Raw genomic sequence first — 11,861 nt, forward strand, 5'->3', positions numbered from 1 at the left:
CAAGTAAAGGCAGCGACTTTATAACATAAGCGAGATACGTTTATAATAGATGGTGATTTCATCTTAACAATGAGTTGTCGATTTCATGCCTGGACGACTTCCTTATTGACAGCAGCGACTTCATGAATGGATTAATAATATCAGTGATCTTGTGATGGTCACAATAAAAGTGCAGCAATATACGAAGGAACAAGTAATGTAGTGATCTTAACATGCTGGGTATATTCACGTCAGCATATAATATGGTCGACTCATTATTATATGAACAATGATTCATATATACATTAAGAAGACAATGATAAAGAATATATATGCCGCAACGTAACAATTAATGACAGAAATTCGATTATGAAGAAAACTAAGAAAGAATATTTTGTTGTGATCTAAGTGAATCATCTGCAAGATGACCCGGGAATAATGCCTTTGGTGGCAAGTGCGATACGATTAAGAGATATATGTTGTTCTTGGAAATCCGATACCTGTGTCAGAGCAGGCATGATTACAGGGATTATAAATCACTATTGCTGAGGCAATGCAAATGAAGAGGAGAATATGATAAAGACGCTTGAAGATCACGTGTTCCTGGATCGGGCTTCTTAGTTCCTGGTCGTGTTTGTTCAGGAGGTTTCCATTTTGTGGCCATGATCTGATTAGTGTTTGGTTACCCTATTGAAGGGGTGATCGCAGTTTGTTGTTGACAACGATTATCATCTCGAAGCCTGCTAGTGTTCTAAAATTCCATATTCCCAAATTCCCACACACAATCTAACTGTTTTGAAATTGTATGGCAAAGGCGGCAACAGGGCTGCACTCTGTGCTGACAGTAAGGAAAGCACAGACTCATACTTCGTTTGTCTACGTTCCATATGCAATGGCATTTTAGAAGCAGAGGGCGAAGACATTCCATTGGAATTGCTATCTATGTAGAAGCCCTTGATGCGACCGTGGCGGATAGAAGAGGATTCATCGTCACCACCCCCTCAGAATCGAAAGTTAACGACCCAATTTATCAGTATCTTAATAGGATTACAAGTGGGGGTTTGTGTCCGATATAGAATCCGAGTCCATACCCAAAGGGTTGTCCGAGGATACTGTGGGGATGATTTCTGCTAAGAAGAATGAGCCTCCATGGCTATTGTTGATTTGGTGATACATAACTGGAGGCATCCCTCGAAGAGGAAGAATCTATTCAGGTTATCTTTGCAATCAGTTTCTTTGAAGAGGAGAAATTAACATTAGAGGGAGTCTTATATTTCATCAGAAGACAACCTTGGACAAGGAGTTCAAAAGATTGATATCAACTTCAGAGGGAGCCTCATCATCTTGAAATTTGGGTTAACACATTCTTCTTTGCGTGAGAAGCTTGAGATGCAAGCCCTTGTTAGTGCATTCTTCTATGCGAGAGAAGTTTGAGGTGTAAGCCCTTATCTCCACCCTCTGATATGGTTCATGGTGGATGTCATGTGTGTGACACCATGACAACACCACATGAGACAGTCTGTGGTGATTTTCTTGTACTTGTGTGTTTACCCTCTGGATGAGCCATGGTGAATATCATTGTGAGGTGACAATCTCATAGTAATGGTTGATATCTCGTGAGGTGATATCTATGGATATGCCATAATGGTGGATATCATGTAAGGTGATATCTATGAATAAACCATAATGGTGGACATTACATGAGGATATGTCTATGGTGGATATCACGTGAGGTGATATTCGTGGATAAGCCATAATGGTGGATATCACATGAGGTGATGTCTATGGATAAGCCATGATGTTTGTTATCACCATGAGGTGATACCTATTCGTTCACCATCCATGAGAGTAGCCATGGTAGTTGTGTTCATTTGCATTTCCACGCATGGGTGTTGCCATGATGAATCCACCCTCTAGAAGTAGCCATGGTGGATGTCACTAGGTGACTCAGAGAAATTAAGAAGGATTCCTCTCTAGCTAAGAGGGAGTGTTGATGATAAAATAGCTACGGTTGGACTCCATTAGGGCTGACAGAGACATCATAATTGTCTAATTGGCCTATCGGCCTTAGACAATTATGTATGCCAACTATTAATCAAAACGCTATTAAATGTTCATATGTGACGTTTAATAAATATGCAATTAGCTAATGATTATTATCGGTTCTACATAATTGATTGTTTTTTTTTGTAAATTGGTTTTTTAATAAAATCAATCATGTGTGAATTGGTTTGTAACCGATGATGAAGAGCCATCGGGTGTGATAGTATAGAGTCACGACCTTATGTAGAACTCTCGATGGTGGTAGATTAGTAGTTTGCGTTTTCCTTAGAGGAAGTATAGAGCAGAATAAAAAAACACACACAATCCTACAAGAGATTGAAACATATGAGAAGTACTCGGGGTCCAGCTCTACCATTTAACATTCCAACCATGTTTTACTAGCATTCTGCATTTGAGCATATTCTCAAGTAATTTTTTGTTGGTTCATTATTTCAATGGCATCTGTGCAAAATAATATTTGGTATTGGTATTTGTAAAGATAAATTTTAGGAAAACGTTATGTTGAGTGTGGTTTCAGACACCGCATAGATGCATAGAAGTATATGCCAAATATTGTTATGAAAGAGAAATGTGAAACTTTGATGATGGACCATTGTCATGTGAAATGCCTGCACATGGTATCATAAGCAGGATTTTCATGATGTTAAATCAAACAAGACCAAATGTTTACGGAAATTCACTTCGCTAGCATGAGGTAGTATGAATCTCAACATTAAACATTTTTAGAAATGTATGTATTTCAAAAGATGACAAATTCTTCTTGTGAAGAATTATCCTCATTTTGATCAAATGCTTAAGTAATTGTTCATGTTTTATATCAGTAAACTGATTATAAGTACCAATATGATAAAATTTTCTTAGCTTTAGCAGAGAGTAAGTAGGGGCAATTATAATGTGCTAGAAATTACAAAATATGAGTACCTTATGCAGTCTTTGCTATTCATTTTGCATCTAAAAGAACTTTGTCATTTTGATATTTGCCCATCATATATAGCTTAAATTTTATCTTTTTATTAATAGATCATGTTATAGCATAAAATTCACCTAAGTTGGTCTTTTAGCTCATCTATTTAGAAAGATGACACATATTTGTATTTTCAAGCCACCATATCATCCTGTGGTGAATTCCAATGTTCTTAAGACCAAGGTGTCACTAGGCCATAGAAATTTGGATGGAGAGTGCATTGACCATTGACAACAAAATGAACACACTAAGAGTTTTTTGAACGGAACAACTAAAAAAATATAAATTGTAATTTGATTTTAAATTTTAAAATGTAAGAAGGGGTCCAACACCTCGACATAGCAATGAAGACACAAACTAACATAATCGTTCATGCCAAATTCCAAGGGGATTATCAATAAAATTGCAAATATTTGAAAAAGAAACATAAAGATAAATTTTCTCTTTAAATTGTGCCAATAATATCCAATCTCATATCATGCTTCAGTGGTCAATACATTGATGAAACATGTAGATCTATTCAAACTTAGATGCATGAGAATTGTGCAGGTCTACGTTATATACATATGGGAAAATCAATTGTGGTGGAGCTTTCACTGTATGGTAAATTTAACTTTTGTTTTGTGACAAACAACAATCCATGCAATACTATTATTAGGAACATCATGGCAAGTAAGATCATGTAGGGAAATCCCCTCAGAGTTTTTGTTTGCGCCTGGAGCAGACAGTTGTTGTAGAATAGTCCCCGTAGCAGACTCAGTAGGAGTAGAATGTTGCTACAGATTAGGTGCAATAGGAGTAACAGTGGGCTAGAGGAGGCCACACTAGTAGAATCTAGGGGGCCAACAGAGGCCTCAACAATAGTAAGAGGCACAACCTCATCATCAACATGAGAAGAATCATCAGAATCAGAAGCATCGATAGTCAAGTGATCAACAACCACATCCTTCCACCAAGTCGCAAAACCTTTACAGCGCAAGAAAAAGCAATTAGAAGCTAAGTGACATGTTGAGAAGCATCTACAACTATGAAAGGAGAGGTCCTCATGATCCAACAATTGAGTCCATGGCCTATCCCCAACCATAAGAACCACATCCCTAGGGAGGGGCATAGGGATGTCAATGTCGATTAAAATGCAAGCAAAAGTAGAATGACCCATGAAGGATGTGGTATCATCGACTTTCAAAAAGTGTCTAGTAGAGTTGCTAACGACCTCATAACAAGAATGCTCCCAAAATTGGAGGGGAAGATTGGGAAGATGAACCCACATTGACTGCACATTGAGTGGTTCAGTAAGAGAGTTGAAAGAAGTTGTCCAAGGTTTGACCGAGAGAGTAAACTCCCCAAGCCCATAGCTTGCTTAGTACCAAGTCACGATTCACAGAGGAAACAAAGGAAGCAATAAAAAAACCTTTAGCACAAGGGTACAACTCAATGGTGCTAGCAACCAAAGGCTTTCAAGAATCACTCAACCAACAATATAATGTGGAAGGGAAGGCCAAAACCAATTAAATTTGCACACCAACCTACAACGATCATAGAAGCCAACATTTTCTACTACATATTGGCCACAAATCACAATGGAGGAGGTCTTGGCACAAGGGAGAGGATGAGATTTTCCTTTGGGAGGAAGAGTAGCAGCAAATTTGGCAACATGAGCAAAGCTCCGCCCAACAGTGGAAGAAAAAGGCATGGGAGGAGGGGCTCCAACACAAGCCTTAGCAGGATCACAAATAGAATCACCAAACCCACCCACAGCCATGGGGACAAGAGGATGCTCACCAACATGAGAGGCATGAGAACCCATAGGTGTAGGGCCACACACACCACCAGCCAAGACATGAACCTAAGCAAAAAGCCTCACAGAGGAAGCAAGGGCACCAGGTGCAAATGGAGCCATAGCAGAAGGAGCAATTGTAGATGGAGTCATTGTACATAGAGCATTCGCTGACAAAGCTATTGCAGGAGGGGCGGTAACACTAGCCGCCGTTGTCGTTTCAATAGCCATTTTTATCTTTTGACTATATTGTTATGCATAATTGTTTTGCATAAATTTGATTTAGAAATTTTATCCATCTCTCTCTATTTTCTAAGGTGTAAATGGGTGATATTTCAATACTTAGCCAAGTATAAGATGGTTGATAATTGGGGCCATTGTATTGAAAGGGAGTTCAAGAACCTTGTTTTTAGTAACCTTAGCACATTGAGTTGATTCATTTGAGTAAAATCATATATAGTTGTGTATTGCATCATCTTATGTTCCTCCTTGGTTTAGCTAGTCCCTAATTTCTTTAGGGAAACTATCAAGGTTGACAATCCTAGAAGGCTACTTTGTGAATGTAGGAGAAATGTTGTCATTATTTAGAATCTATATATGTTATCTCATCACGGGAAAATGCAAGTTCTCATTTTGATAGATGAAATTTTAAAACTACTTCGATCTCATTTGGAAGCGGGTATATAAGCAAACCTTGGATGAAGGATGCACCTATGACCCAACTCCATTGGGGATGGTGTAGGGAATAACTCTAGTATTTGGGTTTGTTCCTAAACTTGATTATATCCCCCTCTTTAGTTGCTTTAGCTTGTTATGAACTTGTCTTACAATTAATATGTTCTAAGCTAATAAAAAACACTTCATCATCCTTACGATTATCTATTTTAATGTTTTGTGATGTTTGGCTTTTCAAAATATACTCCAACCTTGGATGTACTTTTAGAGTGACAATCATCATAGTCAATCTTGATGTGAATTTGTGAAAATGACTTTTAATTTATCTAAACTAAAAGAATCTAAGTTTGTGTGTTGACCACTATGGCCTCGTGTCTTGGATAAGTGACAAGTATATGAGGGTATAGGTTAGCCTAAAGACTTCGTGAGGTCTATTCTCTCAAGAAATAAGTGCATGATACTTCATCATGACTTGGCTATGAATGAGTTATCGAAACATAACTTGCATTTAATAATATTTTGAATTAAGTGACTAAGATATAATGGCGCAAACAATTCTTATCAAGTATGGATGTCTTGCTACTCTAAATATGTAGTTGGATTTATGTTATGTGTAAGACAAAGTTACTTATGGGTGTCTTCCCCAATGGTGATAAATTAATGGTAGGTATTACAAAATATGGTAGGGAGTTTTTCCTTTATATTTGTCTAGTGGATAGATGAAAAGGTTTATGATTGGTAATACCCAAAAATGTTAAAATGTTATGTACTCAAGAGTAGAATATCGTTTAATATTGTGGGTTTGATTTTTGTCTAATATACAACGTGTTTCTAAGTAACACTTAAATGCAGTGAATGGATTTCAAGGTTACTTTAAGATTGTGTATTTGTTTATGTATTTGTAAGTACATGGAAGCCAACACATGAGAGTTTAACCAATACATTGAAACCAAGGCATATGAGACCACGTGTTATATTCATGGATAACTGTGTGGCATACATTCAGGCCAACTTGACTAGTAGTTGTGAATGCTTGTGATATTTGGGTTATGTTTACTTTGTTATAAGATAACCCCACATGTTAGAACAAAGCTTGATACATGAGCAATTTAGTCAATGATTACTAGTATTATGCATGTGATAGATGTTAGGAGCTAACCACCACATCTCAAGGATTAGTTGTTAATTAGTAGCACATAGGTGAAAAGGCCACCAACTTTCTTTAGTGGTTTGATCGGTTATCATCAATATCATATAGATGACAAATGCTACGAGATAATTGTTATGTATTATGGTTTATCTAGTTATCACTAGGAACATATGAGTGATGGATTCAAGGACCCACTCATGGTGTGATAGCATCTTTACTAATTTTTACCATTCCGGTGGATGTGATAAATGCTAGGAGCTAGTCCACACCAAGGTGAATCATTTTTGTCGATGGCATAGTGGTGATAGATTTTTTGATTAAGCTAATGATGGATTTTGAAAGGACCAAAACCATTGAACAAAAGAAAGGGGAAACAAGGTTTCATCCCCCAAAAAGGAATCCTAAATACTAAATGAAACAAGGCTTGATAGGCCACAAATAGCTAAGTAGCACAAACAAGAATATCTGTAGTGAAGCTTCCAACAAGACTATTGATGAACACATGGACTATTAGGGTTCTACTTAGACAAACTCATGTCAAGAGCGAGTTGACCTTTTATCCATAAATTGATTATTTTGGGAAGAGGAAAACGAAAGACCTTTCCTCCATTGACTAACAATAGTCCAAGTGATACCATCATCCAAAATTACATTTTAAGGGGGAGCAGGAGGAGAAGCTCCATAGAGCTTGCTATCACATATAGAGCGAGGTAAGAGGTAGCCATCCCCTTCATGAGAAATATGGAGCTGAATAGAAAGTATGAGAATACCAGGTTGTGAAGAGCTTGGAGTATGAGGTTCCCCAATAGGGCATGCAAATCATGATAAGGCCATATCAAAGGTAAGGAATCGCCATTATCTTGGGAGGGAATCGCCATTATCTTGGGAGGAGCCATTTGATGAAGAATTAGGAGCCTGCAAAGTCAAGTGATCACCAATAAAATTCTTCCAACAAGTAGTACAACCTTTTCAATTCAAGAGAATAACCCATAACCAAGTGATAAGTTGAGAAGCATCTAAAAGGAAGACCCTCATAATCAAGCGGTTAAGTCCAAGGCCTATTCCCAACCATTAGAGCCACATCCTTATGAAGAGGCTTGTAGATGTCACTATCCACTAGAATGTGAACAAAAGTACAGTACCTCAAGTAGGAAATGAAATCATCGACCTTCAAGAATCAATCAATAAAGTTGCTAAAGGCCTCATAACAAGAATCCTCCCAAAAATGGAGGGGAAGATTTTAGAAGTCTAATCCACATTGGATGTATACTGAGTGGTTTGATAAGGGGTTAAAGGAGGTTGTAAGGTTTGATTGAGAGAATGATCTCCCCAAGCTCACAAGTTATCCAACACTAAGTTTCTATCCTTAGAAAAAGATGCAATGAAAAAACCTTTTGCACAAGGGAAAAGCTAAATCTTACCATCCAGGAGGGGCTTCCAAAAGTCTAACACCCAGTTATGCAAGTTAGGGAGAGAAGGAAAGAGGTTACATAATCTACACACTAATCCATTACACTAGTAGAAAATCTTCATTTTCAACCACATCCACTCCACAAACTACCGTCGAGGATGGTTTGGCACACAAAAGAGGGTGATTCACCCGCAAAGGGTGCATAGAACCAGACTTGGCCACTTGCAGAAAGCTACAAACACCTACAATAGTGGCAAGTATTAGAGGGGGGTAAAGTCGATGTCAACATCACCAAAAGTGAGGTTCAAGTCAACCCTAAGCACAAACACAAGTTGTCTAAAGTTGATAGGAGCACATACCATATCATCGCCTAGTAGGGCACCATGGAAAGGGGGCACCACAAAAGACCTATTGACCACGATTCTATAAACAACAAAAAACCCAATGGTGATTGCAGGGGGCATGCATGCAAGAGAGACATTCAACAAGCAAGGGAGTGAGCCGTGTTAATAATCTAATGGTGGTAATAATTGCATTGACTCGAAAGATTTAGTGGGTTATAGAAATATTATTAATGAACTTATGTGATGTCTATTGTTACACTTACACCTTAGTAGATGATGAACATAAGCAGTATGTGATGCTTGCTCATCATCATAGTCAGTGAAGAACTACAAAAAATTGGCGAAACCCACGATGTATTATGATATGTATTGACATTCCTTTTCTAGTTGGAATGGACTTAAAGTAAGTGTTAGTGAACCAAATAATGGGAGGATGCATGCATTAGGTTGCATCCACTTATCACTAGTTGGTCATTATGTATGTGTGAGTCAATCATTGTCCACTTATATAAAATTGGCGTCATGTGTTGTGTAGTTGTTATACTTATGCCATTTTTAGTGATGACGAAAACCAGTGTGAGATTCTTACTTGTCATTGCAGATCGTAGCAAACTGAGAAAAAAGGATAGGACTATGGTGTAGTATGAGATGCACCAACATTCTTCTTTCTAGATAGGATGTACTTGAGGGCTTATGTGTTAATGAACTAGGTATTAAAAGGGAATATGTTTGTAGAAACATCACAACCACTCCCTTTTTTTCCAATCGATCTTTGTGTGAATGTATGATGTTGAGGATATTTATCTTGTGTATGTGTTGGTTGCATGAGCTAGTCACACTATGCATATGTGATGCATTCGTGAGTTATCATATTGTCTATATGTGATGTATGAATTATTCACATTATCTATATGAGTTATATGCTTGAGGTAAACATAAAGTTTACCTACGGTGTGTGTATGAACTAGTCACACTACGTATAGGTGATGTATGCCTAAGATAATATGCAAGGTGTGAGACTTCGTCACATTTTGTATGTGTGACACAAGTAGGAGCTAGCCATATTGCATATAAAAGATGTATGCTTGAGTTGAGCATTGTATGAATATATGATGTTTATATGAGATGACCCCTATGTGGTTTTGTCTGTACTCATACATGAATGTTTGCTTGGTCTAATATTTGAAGAGAATGCACTTGCTATCATACTATACTGAATGAAACAAATTGGAAGCTAAGATCAATTAATGAGTGTGAATCAAAAGTGGGAAAAAAGGTCTCATATCAAAGTAGAGAATGAAATCTCTCTATTATTGGTGCCCATCCAATGATTTTTTTAGTGGCTAATATTTGTCAGTTGGCTAATAGTTTAAATTAGGGATTTAAAATTTTAAACTTGTTGAAAAGATGGAAGCCTAAGGTGATATTCATTGTTTAAAAATATACAATCTCTTCGTGCATTTCTACAAAGTAGATTTTATACATCAAATATCCTTGCCATTAGTTCTTTAGTGACAATGCAAAATTATAAAAAAATTGACACAAGGAACTTCCTAAGACATTGAGGAATAACAAATTATGTGTTGGCATTATTAAAGATATCCTTTTAAAACAAATAAAGCATCATAAAGATAAACATGAGAACCTATTGAAAAAGAAGCACCAATCATTTTGAATTTAGAAATTGGGTTGATCTTGTAGGCAATAGTTCAATACTTTGATATTTCAATGGAGGAGAAAATAGTGAAATTTGTTGTTATCAAAATTAGATGAAATGTTGTTAAATGTGAAGTACAAAAGGGTGTGTCAATCATCTTTATAAATAGAGATTTAAGTCCATATAAACAAAATCATATTAGAAGATTTGTTTTGTTTAAAGTAAATAAAGGATGATTTGAAAACCTACAATTAGTTCTTAACAAAACAAATAGACCAATGCACTTTGTCCTCATGAGATAGGTTAAAAGTATGAGTGAGAGTGAAAAATAATAAGGATTTGAGTAGCATATGCCTTCAAATTGACAAAATATTAAGTGTAGATACAATATGTCAGTAAGCAAATGGAAAAAATAGTTGCATATGTTGCTTGAATGATATAAATAGCTCAGATCAAACAATATGTTGAGTTAAAAACAAGTATCAACACTAATAGAATCCAAACTTGTTCGAATCTAAGTTGTCAATTTTGGTTTGTATTCTAGTTCGGGTTGGCAAATCTGGTATGTGGATCCAGTAAAAGCAAGTTTTGATTGAATTCAATTTGAGTTTGCCCATATAGGAAACATGTAAAGATTATATATGTAGTTTAAAAACAGGAATTAAGTTTAGAATATCATATAACATCATATAATCAACAAACCCATCATAAACTCAAATGTCATTTAAAACAAATTATAAGTTCTATGAAATATTCACTATTCAAACTTCAAGTTCAATGTTAAAATAATATCTAATTCAACAATCATCATCGTTGACATTAGATGATGTAGGAACATTTGAAGAATTAAAAGAAAACCTTTGCCACACACTAAAAGTGTGTTCACTTTCATACTCAAGTGCAACATGTTGGAAAGTGGAAGCATCCAAATTAGTATGCTCTAGTTCTATATCCCACAACTTTACAGAGATCTAGGGGTAGTGCCCCCAACAGGGTTCAGAGGCAATGTCCCTAGCCGATTCGAGGGAAAGCACACCTCGTAGGTGTTTAGAGGCAATGCACCTCACAGGGTTTGAGGGCCACTTACACATTCATTTTCATAATGCATGATGGGATCAAGAAGTAGTGCCCCTACCACCAAGCCCAAATGGAAACCTTCAAATCCACACACCTTCATGGTGCATGCCATTTTCATTATTTTTTAGAAACTTGACATCAAAGGTGATTTTTTTTTTGTGAAAGATGTGACAAGTCCTTCGCAAGTTTGTTGAGAATTGCTTGGATCCACCCCAAATCAACCCAACCCTCCATAGATGTGGCCTATCGGAATCCACAAGGGGTCCAAACTAGATAACAAATCTAGTTTGGACCACCTATATCCAATTGGTCAACAAACAAATCAATAACATAGGTTTGAATGATAAGTTGGTGCTACAAATTCCTCTTACAAGAGTACACATGGGATCTTACAACTTTAGTGAGGATGGTTAATAAACTAGCAATTGGTACAACTTTAGTGAGGATGGTTAATTAAGTAAAAATTTGGTATATCTTTTGCATACATTTGTGTAGTACATGAAGTCAATTGGTAGGTCATCAACAAATGAATTTTTTGTACAACAAAGTTCTCAATGGAGAAGTGATAGCTTCAAGTCAACTCTGCATCCACTTACAGGTATGCAAAAATTGTTGAAATAGGAAGATAATACGGTTATGTAACCAATATGATCATGCTATATTTGCATTTGGGGGAGAGGGAGAGATAGGGATAGAAAGAGGGAGGAGAGTGAGAGGAATAAGGAGATAGAGATGGAGATGAAAATGGAGGAGAGGGATATGG

This window comes from Cryptomeria japonica, chromosome 10 (assembly GCF_030272615.1).
Source record: "Cryptomeria japonica chromosome 10, Sugi_1.0, whole genome shotgun sequence".
Lineage (NCBI taxonomy): Eukaryota > Viridiplantae > Streptophyta > Pinopsida > Cupressales > Cupressaceae > Cryptomeria > Cryptomeria japonica.